Source organism: Euprymna scolopes, chromosome 13 (assembly GCF_053919585.1).
Source record: "Euprymna scolopes isolate OS-2025 chromosome 13, ASM5391958v1, whole genome shotgun sequence".
Taxonomy (NCBI): domain Eukaryota; kingdom Metazoa; phylum Mollusca; class Cephalopoda; order Sepiida; family Sepiolidae; genus Euprymna; species Euprymna scolopes.
In genome coordinates, this window is record NC_136494.1 from 4,637,600 (window position 1) to 4,663,756 (window position 26,157).

Consider the following 26,157-nt stretch of genomic DNA (forward strand, 5'->3'; position numbering starts at 1 on the left):
TGTTGTTATTGGTTTCCTCGGTTCTTTTTAAAAAGAACCTCATATTCACTAAAGAAAAGAAAAAGAACCTCATATTCACTAAACAAAAAGAACCCCATATTCACTAAACAAAAAGAACCTCATATTCACTAAACAAAAAGAACCTCATATTCACTAAACAAAAAGAACCTCATATTCACTAAACAAAAAGAACCTCATATTCACTAAACAAAAAGAACCTCATATTCACTAAACAAAAAGAACCTCATATTCACTAAACAAAAAGAACCTCATATTCACTAAACAAAAAGAACCTCATATTCACTAAACAAAAAGAACCTCATATTCACTAAACAAAAAGAACCTCATATTCACTAAACAAAAAGAACCTCATATTCACTAAACAAAAAGAACCTCATATTCACTAAAGAAAAAGAATCTCATATTCACTAAAGAAAAAGAACCTCATATTCACTAAAGAAAAAGAATCTCATATTCACTAAAGAAAAAGAACCTCATATTCACTAAAGGGACCACCTGAAGGCAACCAAACATACCTGCGCAGCATTGTCCAGTATTTTGCTTTAGTTTTTTTTTTTTTCATCCAAAGGAAATTAACTGTATGAACAAATACAGAGTTATGCCTCTTTTTTAAGAGGGCTATTTGAAAATAATTCCAACCTGGACAAAGTATTTTCTGGAAAGAATTAAGTTAAATTACTTTTAATTCTTAACATGCAGCAGCGATCTATAATAAAAAACGATGAACTGGAAACAAATATTGATATTATTTTGATTCTTCGGACAACTATTATGTGTTATTTTCCCAATAGTCCAATGTATATTCCAACTTTAGGTGTATCTTGTTGAACTCCGGAATCTTTCTGTCAAACATGGGGATCCTGCAAATTACTTCAGATTTCTATTCAGTCATGGCTGACTGAGCGAGAGCATGCTACCTCTGTGGATTAAATAAAGGATTCCGCCTAAAATTCCTAGTAAACTGAGTTTGACTGAAAGATTCCGGAGTTCAACAAGATTCGCCTGAAGAATGCTGAAGGTTATATTGACCAAAATGTTGTGAAAATAACACTTAAAATGAGAATAGTAATTCAAATAATACAAATAAACTTCATCTAAAAAATTCTCAAATGGAATCAAATATTGTAGGAAGAAAGGTATTGATGACAAAGAAATGACAAAGCAACTGATTTTACTGTATATAAGAGACAGAAGACTTTTAGTGTTTAATAAAAAAGTACCTGTACACAGAAATGCACCTGGCTGGATGAAACAAAATATGGTTAACTGACATGGAACTATTTGTTACATATTAGTGAATAGCAATTAGATTAACTAGTGTTAATGTTGCCAAGGGTCACACTGGGTGCATAATAACCCAAATCTGTAAAACAGAATCATTGCCAGGGTTGAATGAAAGATGGGTGACAAAGTTGAGGCAGGGGACAACAGGTCAAATGCTGTAAACAAAACAAAGACAATGAATAATGACATCACGTTTCTGAGCAGAGAGAAAAGTTAGATTTTTAGATCACTCTGTTGAAGCTGTGCGAATGAGACACGGACAATAATGAAGAAAACCTATAATCTACAGCGAATGTTACTCCAATGGCTGTCCGTCTGCGTCACTCATTTCGTTAATTTAGAAAGTTAAGTTAAAGTGAATAGCTAGATAAACTAACATCAGTCTCTCTCTTAAGTCCATTCTTTCCAAATAAAACCGTAAAGAAACTCAGCAAATATCTGTGTCTTGCCGCATGAAAGAGTTTTATTCATCCTAGTTAAACAGACGAGACGATCGACGTACACTCATGAAACAGCATAGTGATTAAAGACCTCGCACATGTATGTATAAATAATGACTTTTTTTTTTTAATTGAAAAAAATGTCATATTTAGAAGTACTAATCCAGTTTATGACCCAATCCCCGGCAACTTCATCTTGGCATCTTCTAGTAGGTTATATAAGCAGCCAAAAGATGATGAAGCAATTAACCAATTAGCTGTCAGACGAAAGTGTGAAATTCATGAAAACAAGAAATATCAACGTGAAATTCCTTTTTTACCCTCATGTTAAGAATGGCTTTCTAAATAGAAAGTAATTCTTAACACAAGAAAGGGCAAGTAATTAATTGTTAGACAGGCATTATTTTAACATCTTCCGACTGTTTACGTAAACTCTCAGAAGATGCTGACATGAAATTGCTAGTGATTGGGTCATAAGCAGGATAAATAGTCTCTTTGCAAAGGTTGTCCAAAAAGTTACCTCATCACTAAATAAGCACCCTATGGGCAACATTGATGAAGGCGAAATCCAAAAATGGGCATTTACAGGTGGATGTCACAAATTATATAAACTAACCCAAAATTGATATTGGCAGTAAATTGTTGATAGAGTTCAAGAAAACCACTGTCAACTCTTGTATGTGCTCTGCCTTTCTCACTTACCCCACTCACTCAATATTACCGACAGTGGTGTACCGATTAATTGGCAGATAATCAGTAATTGGCATAATCGGTCACTTTGTCGATTAATCAGTAATCAGCCGATTTGCCAATTAATCAGCCGATTAATTTTACTTTTCTTTCCTATTAAATTTAAATCATTTCATTACTGCACTGAAGTAACTCATCAGATAGCGTTGACATATTAACACATTAACTGCTAATTTAAGTTAATATTTGTTAAGTGTCTGGCCACTATTATTGCTTTTTACCTTTATTAACTAAAATTACACAATACAATTTCCAATTCTTAAATGAATATAATTAAACAATTAGATAAGAAAAAAAAATTACAAACCAACTACAAAGTACAAATTGTAATTGTTTAAGTGAATGACTATAAGCTGAAGTTCTTCACCTACTGTTGCTCTACTTCCTCTTCTATTCTTGATGGCTGCAACCTTAGTATTTAAAGCTGAATACTTGTTAGTTGTAATGTAGAAACAGACTTTCTATGTTTATAGGATACAGCCTGTTCCTCATAGGTTCATATACATATTACAACCTGTACTAAAGAGCTGCTCACTCTCCACCAATGTAAATATTTTGAAGCCAGTTTACTCAGTAGTGGTTAAGATCTGTCTTCATCTACCACTGAAATGGATCATCACCTCTTGCGAGTAATTGTAAAGCTACAAAAATGGTCAATTTCTTTTGTGCACTTAACTATAAGGGATTTATTCCTTTTGGGTTTAGATTGTGATTCTTGTATTTCTGTTTTAGTTGTGTTCAGGTTTAACTCAGATTCTACCTGTTCTAGGTTTTGATTTATTACTGTAGGTTTATTTGAAACAAATTCATCAAACAGGTTTGAAAGAGATACATTTTTACTTTTGCTTTGACATTGATCCTCAGAGCTTGACAAAGTTTATCCTGCTGATTCTGTTTCATCAATAAAGTCAAAGATGTAGAATCCAATTCTTAGTGTTTTCCATGTCATTCTTTTGAAATTTAAATTTGAATCTTGGAAAGTAGGCAAGTTTTTATCATTTATGATGAAAATCTTGTTTCCGTTGATTCATTGAATAGTTCAACAATGGTAAGAATGATTCCACTAAAGTCAGAAATATCAGAATTAGATTGGACAGCCTTTGAAAGAAATAACCTCAAAGCCAAAATTTTAGGTATTATCGATATGGTTGAAATCCTGTAACTTGCTTCTTTGGTGATTTCTTAAAATGGACTCAGTAACTGGACAATTTATGAACAAGTTCCCACTGGTAAGTGTTTAAGGTAGAAAACTTTGTAGCATTGCAAATTCTCATATGAAAATAATTAACTAATCACTTATTAAAAAATTCCGGTTTGTGCAAATCATTCTGCTTCACATATATGCCATGGAAAAGTCCTTTCTGATTAATACTTACTTGATAAAAACATTCTGTTTTTCTGAAAAATAGCCAAGTTCGTTTACTTAGTCCAAAATTGGTAAACAGTAATCAGAAGGAACTTTTTCTGGGCATTCAACGTAAAGCAGAATGGTTACCACAAACCGGAAATAAATCATTTGTAAACAATCACAGCGTTAACTTGAACAAAGCCAATATAAAAATAAAGATATTGAAACAGAAAAACAATACTACTTATCCAGAGAACATTTTGGAAAACCATTTCTCAACATGTGGAGGAGAGGGTGTTTTTCTAACTAGTTTGTACTTTCACCTAACAATTTAATAAACTATGCAAAACAAGTGATTTGTGCCACAAGTATTGAAGGACAACTGAAGTTTTTTCTCTGTATGTGTTTGACTGCACAAGGCGTTGAGGGAATGTGATCAGTGCCAAGCAAAGAATTCAATAGAATTGCAAAGAACTACCAATTGTATAAAGAACTATCATTGATAACATGCAACTTTCTTATTAAAATTAAATTGATGTTGAACATGTATGTTTACTTACATCGCTATGATAAACAAAGTGAAAAACACTACATAAAATTACATTTTCTTGGGGATACTATGTAAGAAGTCCATGGTGTAAAAAGGTGATATTTGGATATAAAATTTTACAGTATGTATTGATTAGGCATGTAAGATTCCAGATCTGTATTTTTTAATAGTTTTGTGATATGTGATTTTGAAATTAGTATATGTTTATGACATTTGGTATTTTATTTTCGCTACCAAAATTGAACATAACATTTTTATCAACTTATAATGAAGTTGCATCTGGAATTGTTTAAAAAGAAAAAGAAAAAGAAAAAAGAAATAGGCATAATTATTATGTATAGAATTATATTGAATGTTCATATTTACTGTCATTTTATTTGATGATACTTTAAAAATTGTCCGTCAGTGCAATTTTGCTATTATTAATGATGCAATGTTCACTTTTCACACCTCAAAAATGAAGGCCGAAATTGAATTAGAAATAATTGTACTTTTACTTCCTATTGTCTTATATTAGGAGTGATGAAAGCATCTTTTGTGACATTTTTTTCTAGTCACTTTTTTGTCAATTGGTTTCAAAGTCGCCATGTTGTAATTTACACATGTTCGTGCTTCTTCACCCTAAGCAGGGTAGTGTATTCTGATTCTGCTTCATTATTATCAGTAGAAAGTAGATATAGAATCCAATTCTATACGTGTTCTATGCCAATCTTTAAAAATTTATACGTTGAATCATGGGTCTAAGAAAGTAGGCATACAAGTGTTTATCATTCAGATAGGATGGAAATCTTTTTTCCATTGATATTACTGAACAATTCAGGTTAAAAAAGATTTCGCTAAAATCAGAAATACTAGAATTAGATTGGACAGCTTTTGAAAAATAACCTCACAGCAAAATTTCCAGGAATGATTTCTTCAAATGGACTCGAGAACTGGATATTTTTTTAAACAAGTCCCCATTGGTAAGTTGTTATGGTAGAAATCTTATCAACCGCACACATTACAAAAGCTTTTCATTGTTCTTAATTTATTTTCAGCATATGTTGAATGCCACCGTATTGTCACATCTTGAATGAATTTTTTCCCAAAATAAGCCGATCCTGTATTTCAGTTAATTTACTAATCCTAATAGAAAGCGATTAAAGTGAGAAACTGTATTTCTGTTAGATGTAATGGTTGTCTTTACAGCCAGAGTTACAATGTAGTTATTTCAAATCACATTCCCTGACATCAGCAACCACATTTGTTCCTAAATTTCTCAAGACTAAGAAAACTTTATTGAAGATTTTATACTCATCCAGAACATTATGCAATTCTTCACTTATTCTTGCACCTGTGTGCACACCAGGGAATAGCACAGTTCTGCACTGTTCAAAGTCATTTGAAAACCAATGACCTGTCAAACTCAGGAAAAAAAAGCATTATCTGTTGTAACTGTCCAAATGTCTGTAGTTCATGAAATGCTAATTCCAGCAAGAGACAGTTGAATTTTGGTTTTACCTTTGTAAATATATCAAAAATTTTGTAGTGAAGTACTTTTTTGATGGAATGCTGTAATTTGAACAAAGTTTTGCAATAAACCTATTAAATCCAATGTCAGATGTTACAGAATATAGTTGAATATCAACAACAATCATTTCTCTTATCAGATAATGGATCTCTTGTAACCTGTGATCATTAATATCCCAAATTTTCTTTTTGGCCAATATTGATTCTATAGTAGTTTGGTGTTTCACTGAAGGTTCATAATTGCTACCGCTTGTTCCTGGAATATCTGTCCCTGAATATTCATTGTGCTTCCTTTTCTTATTTACAACTTTTGCTTCTTTCGAACAAACCTTTCTAAGATGGTTTAACATATTAGTCATTGTAAAAGTTTTTGCTGATTTGCCACCTTTTGATGTGATGCTTCGACATAACTTGCAAGCACCTGAACTCTTATTCTTGGATTGCCATCAAAATGCCTACATTAGAAACTGGTTGCCAATAATGGTTGAAAGTTGTCAATGTTTAGTTAATTTTTTATGTCTTTGAATTACTTGTCTAATTAACTAATTAATAATTTAGATCAATAAAATACAGATTATCTAAACTATAAAAATACTTTGATAGAATATGCTCTGATGAACTCTTAGCACTTGTGCCACCTCACCATACATACTCCTGATTAATCCGACAAGCAACAAAATCTCACTCCATTGTTGAGGTCTCTAGATGCCAGAAAGTCTTCTACTCTAATAGTTTCTTTCCTTGGACTGCCAGACTTTGGAATTCCCTCCCCGTTTCCTTTTTTAACTGTACTAACCTGCAGAAGTTTAAATGTAATGTAACCAGACATTTTACTGTTTGACTCCTCACAGTGCCCTATTACAAAGGATTCAAAATAGTATCCCATTATGTCCAAGCAGAAATATGCTTTATTTGAGGTGAGAAAAAAGAAAATATTCTTTTAAGCATGCCCCAAGACAAATGCATGTTTAGCACATGAATAACAGAAAATAGTGAAAGAAATGACTTGACAGACGTTTGATTTACAAGAAGGCAACACACATAGAACGATACAAATTACATCTATAAGTTTTAATCTGATATTATTTACAACTATCACGGACAAAAGTAATATATCTTCATTTATCTGGATGCAAAATCATCCTTTTGTTGGCACTTGCTAGTGTCTGTCTTGTCCCGTTCTCGCATCTCCACACAAGAACTCGCATAACAGAAGTAAAAGGGAAGAGGTAACTGCTTGAAACAAATGGAGTTAGCTCCTCTGGATTTTGGTTTCATCATCTTAACAGAGGCTATCAGGATCTGATTATTTCAGAACATTTAATATTTTTATTTTCACAATTTTTTTTTTTTTTTTTTTAAATTAAAATTTGAAATGGGATGATTGACTAAAATAAAGAGATGTCCAAAAATAAAATAATGAAATAAATAAATTTGGAAAATAAAACAATTGAAAATTTCTTTTTTAACTGCTACAGTAGTTAACAGGTAATTATAAGATGGAAAAATGAAGGTTAACAACATTCATAGTGAAAGTTGGCCCTTCTCATGAGTATTTGATTCTAAAACGAAATGGAGAAATCAACCAACCCACCAACCACTACCACCATCAAGGAGGTAATGGTAGCTCAGTGGTTAGCGACGTGGGCTGACAACCTGAATGTGCCAAGTTCAAATACAGTTCATTCTACAGAAACACTTTCACTTAAGGATGTTGGCAACCTTCACATGCTCTCTCGTGTAAGTACCCATTATCTTTCTAGAAACAATTCTTAAAAGAAACATATCGGGGAAATGAATACCAACAAAATCATGAATAATGTGCAACAACAGCAACCATCATCATCAGTTTCACGTTTGTTAGCATGTGTTTGACTGCTTTAAAAAAATTTTCAAACTATCCTATCTCTACCCAGATCATTATCTTTCAGGTCCATTTTTATCACTCCCTGCTATATTTTCCTTAACCTGTGAGCTGAATCCGTTATCGCAACTGTTTTACATCAAACTCAAGAACTCCGATTCATACTTTCAATGTGACCAAATTATCAAAGTCTATTGTTCTGTACACATCTCTCTATACTGTTCAGATTCAATCTTCCGAGATCACCAGCCTGTCATTAAGACTCAAATTACACATTCATTTTATCAGTCTCATATTCCTTTCCATGCAACACCTGTCCTCAACATTTCCAGTTTTCACTTTTATCAACGCACTATGTACACATGCTATTGAAAGAAGTAACTTTATTTTTTACTCTTTTGCATTCCAAAGGTGTGTTGTTACTTGGACATGAGGAGCTACTAATTGGGATCATGCCTACAGGAGACTGGGGAGTAGAGCAACAAGTGTTCATGTTACATTTAAATTTTTACATGTTAGTACAGTCAGGGAAGCAAGAAACAGGGAGGGAATTTCAAAGTCTAGCAGTTCAAGGGAAGAAACAATTAGAGTAGAAGTATTTTCAGCATCTGGGACCTTAACAGTGATGGAGTGGGATTTTGCCGTTTGTCAGGAATATACATGCCAAGGGTGGCACAAGAGCTATCAGTTCATCAGAAAACATTTCATTAATGTACTTGTAAAACAGGGACAGGGATGCAGCATTACAGCAATGGGATAAGGATTGGAACTTGACTGATAGTGTTGGACCTATTAGATTGGAGACTCTTTTGACCATGTCTAAAAGGGAGAATCTAGTAATGGTAAATATTCTTTTAGCTTACTCTATCCACTCCTAATTCCACACTAGCACCTACTCTACCCTGTGCTCCAATTAATAGAAGAATTGAACTAGTCAAAAAATCAAAAAACAAAACTAATTTATACTGATTTATGTTTACAAGAATTTATTTTTAAAATGTGTCCATTCCGCATATTTACTTTCTAAACTTAAGCATAAAAAAAGTAAATAAAATAATGAACATGCTATTTTGAACGTAAGCTTGACAGACCGACAAAATGTTCTGTGAAACATAGGCTTGACAGACCAACCAAAAAAAAATACTATTTCAAACTTTTAGTGGGGAGGTCTGAATGCATTTCTGTCTACAAGCAGAAATGGTAATGAACGGTTCCTGAGAGTATATTGTACAACAAAACTACCCAACAACAAGAAAAACCTGAACCAGCTTTTAGCTAGAGAACAAAATCTAAGATGGCTACATGGTTGTCTGCCGAAATCTGAGAAAGCCATCGGATAATCATAATAGGATATCTAATCCAATTAATCGTAACATTTTGAATGGCAGAGACTGAAAGGTGAGAGAAAGAGATCAAGTTTGTTATTTTTATTCATTTTTTTTACTAGAGTGAGTGGGTGGGTGGCAGGGCTCACTGCTTATCAAGTCCCAAAGATCACTCAAGGATAGTAGTTAAATGAGTGTCAGGTAGACATTGAGAAAACACCATGATGAATAATGGTAGAACTTGGGTAGGGGTTAATTATAATTATTTAAGCGGATGGCTCCACAAGAACTTATTTGCATTAGACTTGAAAACGACAATGTCATAATCAGCTGGGAAGCAGCTCCACGTTATAGTGTTCCACAAACAGACAGTTCTAGGAAAGAAACTTTGTTCATAAAATTTGTTTAATTTTAATTAGATAGAAATTATTGGTAGTTGTTGAAGCTAGACGAGTATTTGTTGTGAAGGTTTTATAGGAGAGAGAAAACAGTTTTGACCTAAGTGTCAAAATACTGTGACCTTACAGGTAGTAATAATCAAGACTAACAGTGTTATAATTAACAAAAGTTGTATTTATACCAGGATTCTGAGGCCATAACTGCCATGAATCGCTCCCATGATGAATTAAATGAACTGTATTTATTATCTTCAGGTAAGTTCATTTATTCCTGAAAATTGTTGTGGCCTTAAAACCGTGTTATAATTAACAAAAAGCATATTAACAAGCATGTTTCAGAAGTACACATCATGATTCTGGGGCCATATCTGCCACGAATTAGATGTAGTTGTATTTATTTTCTCTAGATAAGCCCATTTATTCCCAAAATAGGTAGATCAGCTCACCTAATAACACAAAATAAATCTTATTCTGAAACGAATATGCAAACAGGATCAAGTTGGTTACGATATAACTCGAGTAACATGATCTAAATTGAAAATCAGTTCAATAGTAAGCTACAAAGTAGATTCCATGTGATGTAATATTGGCAAAGAACAAATTGAAAAATTATCCAAAACAAATCGATCATTCGAAATACTTGGAGTGAAAAAAAAAAAAGTACAAATGATAACCTGTGAGTCATAAAATTGAATTCCATGAAGGAAGAAAATATCGTTATCCAATCTGTTGCTAAAGGTTACTGGAAAAATGGTTGGATCATTTTACTATTCCAGTGCAAAGAATCAGGTGTTAGCCGGGAGTAAAAGAAGCAATGACTAACTTTTTTTTTTTAATTTGTATTTTTTACTCTTTTTCATCCCAAACAATGCATATTGCCACTTGAACATAAAGGACTATTATTTAGGATCATGTCTATAGGAGACTATGTGGAGAATTGAGCAGAGAGATGTCTCTTCACATTACATTAAAATTTCTGCATGTTAGTACAGTCAGAAAAATAACAGGGAGGGAATTCCAAAGTTTAATAGTCCATAGGAAGAAACTATCAGAGTAGAAGGCTTTTCAGCATCTAGAGAGCCCAGAAGGGATGGGATTTTGCTGCTTGCCAGGTTAGTTGGGAGTATTTATATTGTGGTGCACAACTGCAAGTAGTTCATCAGAGAACATCCCATTAAAGTACAGCCACAGGAACATAGTATTGATGGGACAGAGGTTGGAGTTTGGTCGATAGTGCAGGGGCCTATTAGATTGGAGACTCTTTTCGGACCTTTTCTAAGAGAGAAAGATTAGTGGTAGATGCACTAGCCCAGATGTGGCAACAATACTCTATGCATGGGCAAATTGTGACTTTGTAGAGGTATAGAATGCTCTCAGGTGGGAGTAATTTTTATAAACACTTGTCATGTTCTCTTGATATAATAGAAATGTTTGAGCATCATTAGTGTTGAACTTTGAGTATAAAAACTCAGCATAATTGCACATGATTACTTCCCTTTAATGTATTTCAGCAAATGAGGGAAAATTACTTCACTAACAGTTTTTTAGCTTTTAAAAATCCAATAAAATAAATTTATATATTAGATACATTTAAACCAAAGTGGGTTTATTGGTGTTTTTGATGAATTGTTTCTATAATGGATGAAATGAAAAAATGCAAGGAAAAATTTGAAATGCATGATGTGGTCAAGTTTTTAACTTATAAAAAAACTTATTACGCTTCTGAATTTCAGAGATGAGGATGGGTTATTCGTATTATTTGGATTCATTGGACTACTGTTCTCATCTTGAGTTTCATTTTACCACTGTTTCAGTCAATGTAATCTCTGACCTTCAAGTGTATCTTGTCGAACTTGAGAATATTTCTGTCGAACTTGAGAATTTTGAATAAAATCCTTTATTTACTTCACGAGAGTAGCATGCTCCTGTTCCGTCAGCTATAACTGGATAAAGGTTCGAAATTCCATCCAAATTCCAGAGTTCAACAGAAACATTCTTGAGTTTGACAAGATACCCTGAAAAATGTTGGAGGTTACATCGACCGAAATGTGAAAATGACACTCAAGGTGAGAACAGTAGTCCGATGAATCCAAATAAGTCATTATCAAGGTTTCTTGTAGGCTAACCTGATAAATGTTTACTTGGGTACACAAGAACTGAAGTGGAGTGGAATTAGAGGTTGATAAATGATAACCAGTTTATATGCTAGAAGTGCAAGACAATGAAGATGGATGAGAACTCAGATGTGTTTCAATTTTTTTATTATTCATTCCAAACAAGTCACAGTGCCATTTGGACAGAAGGGGCTACTATTTGGGACCATATCTAGAGGAACACTAATTAGGGAGTTGAGCAGAGAGATGTCTGAGCGAATGGTGGCTTTTTAGAGATACAGTATATTGTCAGGTGTGAGTGATTTTTCTAACACAGAGGGAGAGGCACACTACCTTTTTTGCAGCAGTCTTGGCAATGTCTTCAATGAATTTTTTCCAGTTCATATTGCCTGTGAATGTTAAGCCAAAGAGTTTGAATAAAGATCCCTCAGGTAGTAAATTATTAGTCAAGTATATTTGGATGGCGAGGATGTTTTGTTACCTGGGTGATACTGTTGGAGCATAATGAAGAGTAGATGCTAGCGTAATTGCAAGGGTTGGAAGCAAATGGAGTAAGCTTAGAAATTTCTGTCATGTGTATGCAAAACTCGAGGGTTAAGGACATGTTACATGGAGGGAAATGATATGATGGCCGTGTAATGTGAATCTTAAGGACTGGTTTAGATCTGATGATCTCAGAGGAAGGGTCACTCTGGATAACAGTATAGGAAGATATGCAGAACAGGAGACTTTGTTGGTATGGTCATGTTGAAAGAATGGATGTGAGTTCTTGGTTTAGAAGAGCATTCAAAGTAGTAGTGTCAGTTGGCAGGGAAAGACTAAAGAAAACATGGATAAATAAGGATATATTTGAGTGAAAGAGGGATAAATAAAGACCTGGCCAGAGATAGGTTGGTTTGAAAGTCAGTTCTTAAAAGCTGTCCAACACATGCCAATATTTAAAATGGATGTTAAACCGAAAATGATAAGTGCTTGACTAAGCTTGATTCTCTGCACCTCCACTTCTGTAAAACATACACAACAAACACTTCTCTAGCTATAACTACTGTCAATAGTTTCCCTTATTCTCTATTTGTGACTTTAAAACAGCAGTCAGTTTGAAAAAAAAAAAAAAAATTAATAAAACTCAATTGTATGACTTTTTAATGACTTATTGGTCAACCGACTTAGTCTGATTTGGACCTTAGAATTCACACTCGTCTGTTCGTTCCGAAAATTCTCAAAAACTCCCTTCATTTTTCTGAAATTTTGCAGGAAATTACAACTACCCAAGGGAGGAAATGTAATATACCTGAACTTTTGATAAAATTCTGGTTGCATCACAAGGAGATCAAAAGGGGTCAAAATAGTAAAAAATAGCAAGTTTTGGGTCAAAGAATCTTTTCCAACCATTAGATTTTGCTGAAAATTATCCAAAAGCAAGACCACATGGACATACATCTGGAAATGTAATATTTGACCATGGGAAAATTCTGTTGCATCCCCAGGGAGTCATAAGGGGTGAAAAATAACACTTTTCGGGACATACCATCTTTTCTGACCATTAGATTTTGCTGAAAATTACCCAAAAGCAAGACCACATGTATATACATCTGGAAAGGTAATATTGGACCCTGGGAAAATTCTGGGGCTTCAGCCCCAGGGTGTTTTAGGGGTGGAAGAACACCTTTTGGGGCTAATTTTAATTTTTTTCCTAAAATTCAAGGCATCAGTTGGGGGACAATATAGTTTTTGGCTTGTTATTTTTAATTTAAATATCTCTAAATAATTTTGTTTTTTCTTATTTTTTTCTTCTGTTAAAATACGGACACCAATTACATTAAGTCCTTTGCCTAAAAGCAAAAGGTGATACTTCTGCAGTTTATGAACTGCGTCATTTTTTAGATAGAATTTTAAATAAAATTCATTTTTTTTGGCATCTTTTGTTTATTAAATCGTTGGGTGAAAGTACAGAATAGTTAAAGCCCTCCTCTCCATATGAAGAATGGGTTTCTAAATAGTAACGTTTTTATTTCAGCATGGTCCATAAACTGCAGAAGTACTCAAAGTGTAGCATCTGTTCTGATAGTGCATTTGGTCTTTTCTGTTCTGTCAGTGAGGCAGAAATCCTTCCAGACCAAAGTAATTTTTATTCCAATCCAAAGCGTCCCTTTTTAGTCAACATGAATTGAAACCAATACACTGCGAACATTGCAAAGGCTGTTACAAAGGTGGGTTATCTATGTTATAAAACTGCTCACACCCGAGATCATCCTATATCTTTATAAAGCCACAATTCGCCCATGCATGGAGTAGTGTTGCTATATCTAGGTTGGTGCATCTACCACTAGACTTATTCTTAAACAGGGTCCACAAAAGTCTTCAAGCTCATAGGTTTTGTACTATCAACCAAGCTTTACCCTATTCCATTGCAAAATATGCACTGACAAACTCGTAGCACTTGTGCCCCCTTGACATACATAACCTTGACTAAGCTGTCAAGCAGCAAAATCTCAGCCCTTCATTGTTGAGGTCCCTAGATCTTGGAAATAATTTCTTTCCTCAAACTGCTAGACTTTGGAATTGCCTCCAAATTTCCTGCTTCCCTGACATGCAGAAGTTTAAATTTAATGTGAACAGACATTTCACTGCTCAATTCCTCCCAATTCCCTTAGAAGTAACGGGCTATTATTTGGAATGTTGTCTAAGTGGCAATACTCCTCGTTTGGGATGAACAAAAAAGCAATCTATATAAAAGTCACTTTGCGTGTGTGTGGGTGTTCCTTCCTAATAGGGTCTGAAACATCTGAGCCTATCTTTTGCAAAATTCACACAAAGCTAATTTATGTCTGGCAGTGGGCAAATTATTCTTTGTAATATAATCTCTATATAAATAAAATGAACTCATTTTTTCCCCCGTCTGATTTTGACATTAATAGGATTAAAAATCAAGATATTTCATGCAAATATAATATGCACAAACGGCAGAACAATATCTGAGGTGTGTTATAGGCTTATTATTTCTCAAATTCCTTGATAATCTTAGATTTCTATACTTTTTCTGCTGAGAAGTCACGGCCAAAATCGGTTAAGATCAATGGAAGTGGTAAAATATTTTCTCTCTAATAAATTCCTCCTCCCCCTGCCACCACTTAACACTGTTTGGGGATCGTTCACAAGGAACAGTTGAGAAGAGAACACCGGTTTGGCTTCGTAGTTCTTTCATGTGAAGTTATTTAAAATCACTAAACTAAGCTGCAGTGCTCTGTGGCGTAGTGGTTAGCGTGCTGGACAATTCACATTATATTTTCACGTTCGCGCCGACCTACCGTAGTCGTTTTTTTTGTTTGTTTTTTTCTAAACAACTGGAATGGACTTTTCTTGGTGGCCGAACTGTTAACGTTGCAGATGTTTTTTTTTTGTTTTTTTTCACACTTTATTTTCCTACTTTTACTCATGACTCTGGGTTTGATCCTTCCTACTTACCTACCATAACATTTTTTAAAACTCCCCCCCCCCCGTCCCGGAAACAAACACTCGGGCAACGACGGGTACCCCCGCTATTAATCAATAAAGGATGGATTCTATAATTCATATGCAATCTGCATAAATTAAAATATCATGTTTAAGCATATCATACAACCAGGCAACACCAGGCTCCCAGCTAGTACATGCTTTTTTTTTTTTTTTTTTTTTTTAAATAATTCATATATCTGGTCGAATAAATAAATCAGACTGACTAGTGGCCAACCAAAAAAACCATAAATATTTCTATAATACATTTTTATAAAAAAATTAAATATCTGATGGATAAAGAAGATCTGATAAAATCAGTCAGATGTTTATGCCAGTGCAAACCATTGCCTGTCATAATCTAATATCCTGCTGTCAGCTGTGAACGCCCCATTTAAAGATCAGATTTCTTATTCCCATGTCCCATTGCTATTAGCATAAACAGACGAAATTTGAGCTTCTTGCTGAAGAGTCACTCACTTGCCTTTATGCCCACTTTTAGATAATTGCTTCATGCCTATCATGTAAACAAACACACCTCAAAGAATCAGGAAAGGATGTTATTAAAAGCAAAACAAATGAAGAACCCGTTGTCTTCCCTTGAGACCATTGCTACTTGATTAACGTAAAAGTCATTAATCATAATTTTGTTTGGCAGTAGGGTTGTCAGAGGAGTACTTATATATTGTTTTGAGAAAGGGGCAATATTTTTACAAATTTAAGGATCATTTTTCATCCTTATTACAGGACGAAACGGACTTTCCCTGACTTCACTAATACCTGTTAAACTTTAATAAACATTAATGTTATCTTTTGAAGTGTTGCTCAGTGATAATCAGTCATTGTAGTAGTGGAAAGCTCCCAAAGAGGAAAATTCGGGTATGTTTTACAATCCACAGTGATTAAAAAGTGGTAAAAAAAAAAAAAAAAAAAAAAAAAAAAATACAAAAAATGTTATCTATATAAAAGTGAAAATGTGTGTATGTATGTTCGCTTTTTGTGTATGTCCAAGAAAGGCTTTTTCTGAGAAGCAGTCGGTCGGCTCACAACTTCTTAAAACTTTTTATATCACATATAAATCATAATATCTACGAGTTAACGGAGGTCGCCTGTCTATTTAATTTGCTCGACTTGGAAAAGATAAATATTCAACATTTTTCGCTCGCTGCATGTGGATTAGGCTTTTTCGTATAATAAAAGCAACACTAATTCTGGCGGTATTTTTCCGGTCGCGATTGCCGGAAATGTCCGAAAGTAATCAGATTTGATCAATGTGGAAATATTTTCCTTATATCAGACAATTGCTATTCAATTTGGACAATCCCCTTTTTATGGGGAGCTGGTCCCCCCCTCCCAACATCTTGGGGAAAATAAAAATTAAATAAAGCGTTCCCGCAGTAAATGAAATACTACCCTGCAGTCAAAGTTTACCTCATTAAGTCACCTGCCATTTCTAAATAGTTAAATAAATTCAAACGCGTTTCCGTTAGTATTTTGTGGTGACCCAATGGTTAACATCGCACGTTTTTTTTTTCACACTTTAATTTCCAACTTTTCCTCAAGGATTCAGGTTCGATCCTCATACTTACCTACCAAAAGGTTTTTAGTATTTTACCCCCCTCCCGAGTTTTGATTTACCCAAAACCACACACACCTCCAAACTCCCAGGCAACGCCGGGTACCCCCCACTAGTAACCAATAAAAGAGAGAGGAAGAGCGAAAACAAACAAACATTTCACAGTTTCAACATTTCCTCTATATATTCTTCCAATCTCTCACAGTCAAATACCTATGTGAACAAGCAAAATGATTGAAATCTAGCTAATTGTAGGAAAATATGTAAGCAATTTAATCACCTAAATTAAAATTAAATGTAAATCGAAAAATAAACAATGGTACTTTAGGTGTATCAGAATCGGCCATTAAAAATGCCATATATGAACTTGAATAAATCAACTTACTATCTTTCGAAGCTTATAACTACTTGAAAAATGTAATTCAAACCCTCATTTTTTTTTTCAAATAAAGGAGCAAAGACCAAATTAAAAAAAAAATAAGTTTAATAGCAATATTTGTTTTTTTAAAATCGGTTTTCTTTAAAAAAGATTTAAAGAAAATCAACGAAATTTTACTTATATTATAAAAAAATATATATAAATTCCAAAAATCACTAACCTATAAAAAATTCTATTTAATGTGTATTCCCATTGTTCATTGTTAAGAATTTATCCATATTTATACTTCTATTCCATGTCCTTTTTAAATAAAATACTTTTTTAAACAAGGATTAAAAAAAAAAAAAAAAAAAAAAAAATGCAAACTCAGATTTATTGACTGTTCAAATAAAGGAAGAGAAATCTGGGTTTTTTTCATGATTATCTTACGGTGACTTATAAACACCAGAATTAATAATTCTGGTCTTTTTATTGCGTGCTGTTAACCAAAATTAGTATTTTGGGGCCTCCGTAGATGAAAAAAAGCACACATTTACTTATAAGTTTTTTTTTCGTTAAAAAACCCAGTCGGCTGATTTTTTTTTTTTAATTCTCTTAATGAAATTCCCAAGTTTTTGATTATTATATTTTATTTCTACTTTATCGAGTGAAATTTTTTTAAATATCTAAAAAAATAAAACATTAAATGAAATAGAAAAAAGTGCCGTCAGCGTCCGGTATTTACTTGACAATATAAGCATAATATGAGCTTTCATTAAAAAAAAAAAAAAAAAAAAAAAAAGTTTTACACTTTGGACTTTACAGGTAAATTTCCAAAAACGCTTTTTTGTTTTAAATTAGAATATTTTATTTATTGATCTTTTATTTTCAATTTGTGATATATAAAACTTTGGTACGTAAATTAATTATTTGAATTTTAATAGACGTTTCAAAATGGGGAGGGGGTAAATTTAAAAAAAAAAAAAAAACTTTGTCTAAATTATATTCGGTTTATTGAAAAGAGCATAAAATTTCACATTGAACCTTAAAATATCAAATTGAACCAGTGGAAAAATTTGATAGATTTTTAAAGTTTAAAAATTGAAAAAAATTTCACTCATAAGATTCAATTGATTTCATACGTGTAAAAAAAAAAAAAAAAAAAAAAAAAAAAAAAAAAAAAAAAAATGGCTGGTTGAACGCGCACCGGCACTTTGTAAGCACCGTTTTTTTTAAAAATAAATAATATTTCTATTATTTTTTTAAACAACTTTAATAGTTTATTTTGGAAGTATATTTCATACAGAAAATAAACGACCCAAATAAAAAAGAAATTAGGATTTTTTTTATATTTTATTCGCAGTTTTCTGTTCAGGGTGTCCAAAATTCCCAAATTCTGATACACCTAATGGTACTTGTACATATTTGTTTTTCAGGGTTTGTTTCTTTTTGGGGGGAGGGATAGTGGCATGTTGTTACCTATGTAAGTGTAAGGTTATCTATCACTACTGAATTTTCTGTTTATGAGCTGTTATGTTTGTATTTGGTTTGTTTATTTATTTTATTTTTAAACAGTTATTTCTTGTAGCGAGTACCACCATATTTGAAAAGTTCTGGAGTATTCGATTATGTATTAAGGTAGATTCTGGAATAATCGAATTGTCAGCTATCAGCAAATGGGAATGGGCAGAATTTGATGGAAAATTTATTATTTTTGAATTGGGAAATGAAAAAATTATGTTATGCCTATGAGTTTATGATCCAGTTATGAAGGGTGTAAGTACAATATCTGTAGAATGTAGAGATATAATAAATTTGTATGCGACATCTCTTGTTGCAAACCTACAGTACTTTGGTCCAGATGGGAATTTCTGCAATCAAAATATTACATATGAAGATAAATATTTATAAAAAAAAACATTACAAATTTGTCTGATCTTTAAAACTTAAAAACAGTTTCAAAAGCTTAAAACTATACAGATCGGGAGTAAATAAAGTTTTATATCATTTGGTAAATTGTTTTTTTTTCTTCTTTTTTTGTCTTTTCTCCCAGTTTTTCATTAACTTTACTACACTTATGTCATATTTTCTGCTTTATCATTATTTTCATATCTGGTGCTTGACTGGGCTTCCAGCTATGCCCCCTCCCTAAACATTCAAAATAAATACCCGTCTAGCTACAACAACTGTCAACAATTCTCCTTACTTTCTCTCTGCTTAAAACCAACTGAAAGTTCCATGAGCAAAGTTTCTTTTCTAGAACTTTTTGTTGGTAGAACACAATGTCACGGGGCTGCTTCCCATCCTACTATAGCATGGTCATTTTCAAGTCTAATGTAAATAAGTTATTTTTAAATAATCAAACCCTATCCAAGTTCCACCATTAGTAGTCATCACATGTCTCACCGTCTATTCCACACTCATTAACCCTTCCTGTTCTATTAAGATACATCCCTAGTAAGAAAAACAAAAAATCTTCCAGTGGGGGGTGGGGGGGGGTGGACTGAGTATCATCGATTGTGAAAAAATGGAGTGGCCATAAATTTATAACTGGGCCCTGCTTGGGAGCCGTGAAACCATGCCTGGCCCTAGGGTCATCATTTTGAAGAAAGCTTTGTGGGGGGAATGGGATGGTACATTTCTGCTGCCTCCAAAAGTAGATGTATACATTTGTTATTAAATAACAATAGGTTTTACAAACGAACTGGTATTTACACTGCTGTCAACTAAACCTATACATCAATGAATCTCCTTTAAACCTCACAGGCACCATCAGATTTGTCTGAGTTTAATGTTATTTTGGCATTTCAATGAAAAGCTTACTAGTAAAATTGTTTTTTTTTTTTCGTTTTTTGATCACTTTCAATTTTATTTTCAGAATTTCAGCAGCCTTGTAACTCTTGCTTCCCTTATTTTGTCCTTTAGTCCTCACATTCCGTAAGCAACATTCTGACAAATGGGAAGAATTGCTGTTTTTTTTGGGTTGGAAAACATCCGTCCAACACTAGTCGTTGGTTAGTTTTTAAAGTAGTAATTTTTTTATTAGTTTCTTACATCAAGTGAATACCAACCTCTAATTCCACCCCTCTACTCTTGGTTTGGGTGGCACAAGACTTTACCCCTCCACTGCCACAAAGGATCGTTTAGGCAGTGCTCAGGTGTTCTTAGTTTTATTTTGTATTAGCAGAGGGTGTTCGGCATTGGCCAGCATTACCCGGTCGTAAAATACAGTCAAACATATTCTAATTTATGCAGATTCTGTACATATTACAGAGTCAATTCTCTATGGATTATTACACATTATATTCAAAAGTAAAAAAAACAAAACAACTTGGGTGCCATCAACTAGAATCGAAACCGCAACCGAAACTGACAGGGCTTCAGCCGGAGGCATTACTATTTGAGCTATTGTAAGTTGGTTAAGAAATAGCTAAAAATGAACTAACCTTAACACATATACATACATACATAAATGCACATGCGTGCAAGAGAAATTCAAATGAACTTATGCTTGCCAAGTTTCAATTTCTTTTTTTTTTCTTTTGATTCCTTAGCAGCTAATTTTACTACCTAAAAAAAAAGGTCCACAAAAATACAATCATTTAACCCGCCTAGCACCGCTCTGCGATCTTTCATCTCAGGGTAGATGCAATTTAAATAAATGGAGACAAAGCCATCATAGGGAGTTTTAGAAATGAGGTTACTATTAGATTAGATTTAACCGGCTAAAGAAAATAATTTGGAGCAAGTCCAAAGGTCAACCTAATTTTCTAAAAATGATAAAGTATAGAAAAAATGTACGTACCAAAAATGTCATATTACAAAAATCACATAAATTGATCAAAACTAATCAAGTAGTTTTTTTGTTTTTTTTTTATCTAAGAAAATAGCATTTGATAAGGAAGTAAGTTTGTTAATTACGTTGAACTATGGATTTGCATCCACAAATTTTTAGAATTTCAACACCAGAAGTTGGAAAAGTTAAAGTTGCTAATATTTCTTTTTAATGAGATGATGACCATTTTTACACGTATTATGACGTAATACCAAATTAATCTCAACTCCTAAACGTTCTATTATGAGTGTGTGAGTTCTTTATATATATATATATATATATATATATATATATATATATATACTAGCATTTCAGCCCGGCGTTGCCCGGGTGTTTGAATGTGTATGTTGAGCAAAAAAAAAAAAAAGTGGTAGTAGAAAGGCAGGCTTGAAGGAGGAAAAGAACGGGTAAAACCTAATGTTTATGCTGTTACGACCACCACCAAACCGGAAGCGACATTTTTTAAAATTAAGGCTAGACAATCTAAAAGAGAGGATAACTTTCAAAAATATCGACGAAAAAAGTGACCCCCCTCCCCCTGTAGAAAAGTGCCTAGTTGAAGTGGAAGATATTAATGTTTTTAGCCAATTTTTTTATATTTGTCGTATGGAAGGTCGAACTTTAAAACCATACTGATCTTGGTAAAATCCGTTGCCTCTATTGAAAGTTTAAGGCAGACATGCAAACAGACATACATACATTTATATATTGGTAACTAAAAATTTTCGACCCAAACTGATGAAAAAGCTTGCCTTATCTCTGAATACCCTTTATGTAAAATTTCAAATATTTAGACCAGAAATTGTCTGAGTAATTTGGAAGAGACTGCAGAGATCAATTTTTTTTTTTTTTTTTTTTTTAACTTTGACCCCTATTATGATTTTTTTGATTGTTGATAGGTTGATATGCCATAAAACCAATCTATGTGGTCATTTAATGCCAGAGTCCTTTATAAATTAATAGTTATAGGTTTTATGTATGTATCTGGTATTCAGTGTCTATGTTTATATAGTTAGATAAGGTATCTTTTTTTTAAATTTTGTTGAGTAACCCTGTTATCTTCAGATATTTGAGAAGAGTAGTTGGGTCTACATGAGTGAATGTCTTTTACAGTTTTTTCATTATATAGATTCAGTCGGTTTGTTTTCAAGTCTTTGCATCTTGTTAATATGTGATTTACTATGTATGGTTCCTGGCAGGGTGTGCAAAGTGAGGCTTCTTTTTTGAGTAGGTAGGAGTGTGTTATAGAAGTATGACTTATTCGGAGTCTTGTTATTATAACTTCCTCCTTTCTGGTCATTCTTTTGTTTGGTTTCTGTTTTCCTATGGTTTTCTGGATTTGGTATAGCTTGTTTCTTGTGCAGGAGTTCCACGACTCTTGCCATGTGTTTCTAATATATTTGTTAATGATTTGTTTTAGATCGGTATGAGGGATCTTATCATTGGTTATGGTCAAATTTAGTGTTGCTTTTTCTGCTTTGTCAGCTCTATCAGTACCCTTTATGTTGATATGACTGCGTATCCAACAAAAGAGAATGTTTTTATCATTAGGAATATCATCAAATCTATTTAGGGGTTGGGTGATTATTGGGTTCGTTGGTTTCCTGTTTTCCAGTGTTTTGAGTACTGATTTGGAATCTGAGCAGATAATGAATTGTTTATCTTTAGAAGATTCTATAAGATCGAGTGCCATACCAATGGCTGATACTTCAGCACTGTAGATCGATGCTTTGTCTGGTAATCTTTTGATTAGGATTGTTTTATTGTGTATGGCTGCACATCCAACATTGTCTCCATCTTTTGAACCGTCTGTATAAATTGTTGAGTGTTTGGAATACTTATCTTTAATTATTTGGAATTTTTCTTGATAGATGATTGGATTGGTTTTTGTTTTAGGGTATTTAATAAGGTTTGATATTATTTTTAGTTGTTTTGTCAGCCAGGGGGGATATTTAGGTTTTACAGATTCGTGTATTGTTGCAATATCTATCTGGGATTTATTTATGGATTCTTCCATACGTAGGCTAAATGGTTTTATAGAATTTTCTTTTCTATCAAAGAGGTTTTTGTATTGGGGGTGGAAGACACATTTGTAGGCAGGATTAGTTGGACATGAAGCCAATTTTGTATAATATTGTAGTCCTAGTTTTTCTCTTCTAAGTGACAATGAAGGTTCATCTGTTTCTACATATAAACTTTCCACTGGGGAGGTGGGGGAAGGCTCCTAGAGCCAATCTTAGTCCTTGGTGATGTATTGTGTCTAATTCCTTTATGTAAGACTTTCTTGCAGATCCATAGATATAGCATCCATAATCCAACTTGGATCTGACTAGGGATCTGTATAATTTAATTATTGAGTCTTTGTCTGCACCCCAGTCTGTATGAGCTACTACTTTTAAGAGTTGGATGGCTTGTTGCATTTTTGTTTGAGGTATTTAATATAGGGAATGAATGTTAGCTTTTTATCGAAGATGATGCCCAGATATTTATACTGATCAGCTATAGGTATAATTTCATTATCCAGTTTCAGTATTGGGTCATGGTGTATTTTCCAGGTTTAGCAGAAATGAATGGCTTTTGTTTTTTCTTTTGAAAATTTAAAACCATTTTTTGTTGTCCATTCATTTATTTTGTTTAGACACTGTTGTAAATGGCATTCTATCCTTGTAATATATTTTGATCTATAACAGATCAGGAAGTCATCCACAGAGAGGATACATTCTGTTCCTACATTTATATTTTTAACAATGTTATTTATTTTAATGCTAAAAAGTGTGACAGACAGGATGCTTCCTTGTGGTACCCCCCCTTCTTGTTTTTTACTGATGGATAGAGTATCACCTAATCATACATTAAATTGTCTATTATTAATAAAATTTGTGATGAAAATGGGCATTCTGCCTTTTAATACAAGCTCTTGTAGATCTTTTATAATGCCATGCCTCCATGCAGAGTCATATGCTTTTTCAATATCGAAAAAGACTGCCGTAAGATGTTCTTTCTTGATAAAGGCTTCTCTGATGAAGGTTTCTAGCTGGATCAGGTGGTTCATGGGGCTTCTTTCATTCCTGACTGATAATCTGTAATCAGATTATTTGTCTCAAGGTACCATATTAATCTGCTGTTAATCATTCTTTCCATTATTTTGGAAATACAGCTAGTGAGTGCTATAGGTCGGTAATTCATGGGATTTGTAGAGTCCTTTGAGGATTTAGGTATAGGGATTACTATGGCCTGCCTCCATATTTCAGGTACATTGCTACTTTCCCAAATATCATTGAATATTTGTAGTAGGTAATCTGTAGATGTATCAGGAAGTTGTTTTATAAATTGATAATGGATTTGATCAAGGCCAACAGCTGAGTCATGAGCTTTGCCTAGGGATACTTTCAATTCATTTTTAGAGAATGGCTGGTTGTATTTTTCTGTATTATTTGTCTGAAACTGGAGTTTTTCCTTTTCTGCTTTTTCCTTAATAATTTGGAATTTTTGGTTAGAGTTTTTGGAGGAGGAGATTTTTGCAAAAGTTTCAGCAAGACAATTTAGCATTTCTTTCTTGCTAGTAATTTTTTGGTTATTATAGATCAGGTGTTTAGTAGGGTTGCTGTTACTTTTCCCTGAGATTTTATGGATCATGTCCCAGACCTTTTTACTTTTTGTATTCATATTTATTTTTGACACATAGTTTCTCCATGATGTTCGCTTCGATTCTTTAATGGTTTTATGAGCTTTAGCTCTACTGTTTTTATATCGAGATTTTCTTTAGTTGGTTCTTTTTTGAATTTCCTTAGCATAGCTCGACGAGTTCTGATGGTTACTTTGCATTTTTTGTCAAACCAGAGTTTATGTTTTGGGGAGGTAGAGCTTTTTGGAATGCATTCCTCCGCAATATTATACAGTGTATTAGTAAAATGTGTGATATTATTTTGGTTTGGGTTATTATCCAATGTTAATTTAGTCCGGCATAAATTTTGGAATTTTGTCCAATCAGCCTTCTGTAAGTTCTATTGAAGTATTGTTTTCTGGCATTGGATCATTGTTTTTAAGTGTAATGGGAAAGTGGTCATTTCCATATGGCTCTTCTAGTACATTCCATTTGTAATCCAAGGCAAGTGTTGGATCACACAATGTTAAATCAATTGATGTGAATGTACCAGTTCCTGGCTGTAAATAAGTGTGCGTTTTATCATTAAAGAGGTATAGATTTTCGTTATTATATTTTCTATAAATTTTCCCCTTTTGCTTGTTTTTTCACTTCCCCATATTTCATTATGGCTGTTTAAGTCTCCCATAACGATGTATGGCTTTGGAAGTTGCTGTATTAGTTTGCTCAGATCTGTTTCTGAGATGCTTTCACTGGGGGAGTATGTATAGTGAGCAAATTGTGATGGTTTTGTGGAATGTTACTTTTATTGCAGTAGCCTGTAGTTTAGTATTAAGTTGTATTTGACTTTGGGGTATATATATATAGTTATACTGATTGTAATTTTTAATTTGTCATCCAATTTCATAAAGGTTTCTTGGAGACTGACTACTACTGGAAGAAAGTTATCGAGTAGAATAGTGAGCTCATTTAGGTTTGCCTTTAGACCATGAAAATTCCACTGGATTACATTATTTGTTTCATTTCTATCCGGTTTGATTCTGTGTCAGGTTTTGTATTTTAGTTTGTTATTTGGGTGTTTTGGGTTATCTTTATGTTTGCCTTAGGTCCTCGGCAGTCCCATTGAATGATAGTTTGAGTTTTTTTATTGTGGTCTGTCATTTTATTTGTCTGGAGGTGTTTTGTCTTCTACCTACATCTCCTCCAGTGTTCCTATTTTGTTTCCTCCTCTTGAGGTTGATTGAGATCTAGATCTTGGTTTGTTAATTGTTTTTTTCTTTAGTTTTTGTTTTATTGGGTGATGGTGTTGTTTCATTTGGTTTGTTTATAAAAAGGTCGTTTTCATTTGGTGAGTTTTTTTTTTCTTTCTTTTAATTTAATTTGAGTTTTTTTGGTTTGTTGGTTCCGTTTTTTGGGTTTTTTTTTTTTTTTTTTTTTGTACTCTCTTTTGTAGATTGGTTATTTCCAGAGTTCAGGATTAATGTTTTAACTTCTTTCATTAGGTCTTTCATCTCTTATCAATTGAGATAATTCTTCAGTTTTTATTTCTGGAGAATTTTTTGTATAGCTTTGACAACTTTGATTTGTTTTTATTTTACCATTCTTGGTTACTTCTGAGTATCTTGCGTTCATAATTTTCCTGGCTTCCAAAAAGGTTATATTTTTTGTGTACTTTATTGTTGTTATTTC

General features: G+C 33.2%; 1 protein-coding gene across 2 annotated transcripts in view; it reads right to left on the reverse strand.

Annotated features, from left to right (window-relative positions):
* LOC145291924 (serine incorporator 5-like) overlaps positions 1-26,157 on the reverse strand; it is a 317,833-nt gene that overhangs the window by 70,205 nt on the left and 221,471 nt on the right. The gene's annotated exons all lie outside the window — the stretch shown is intronic.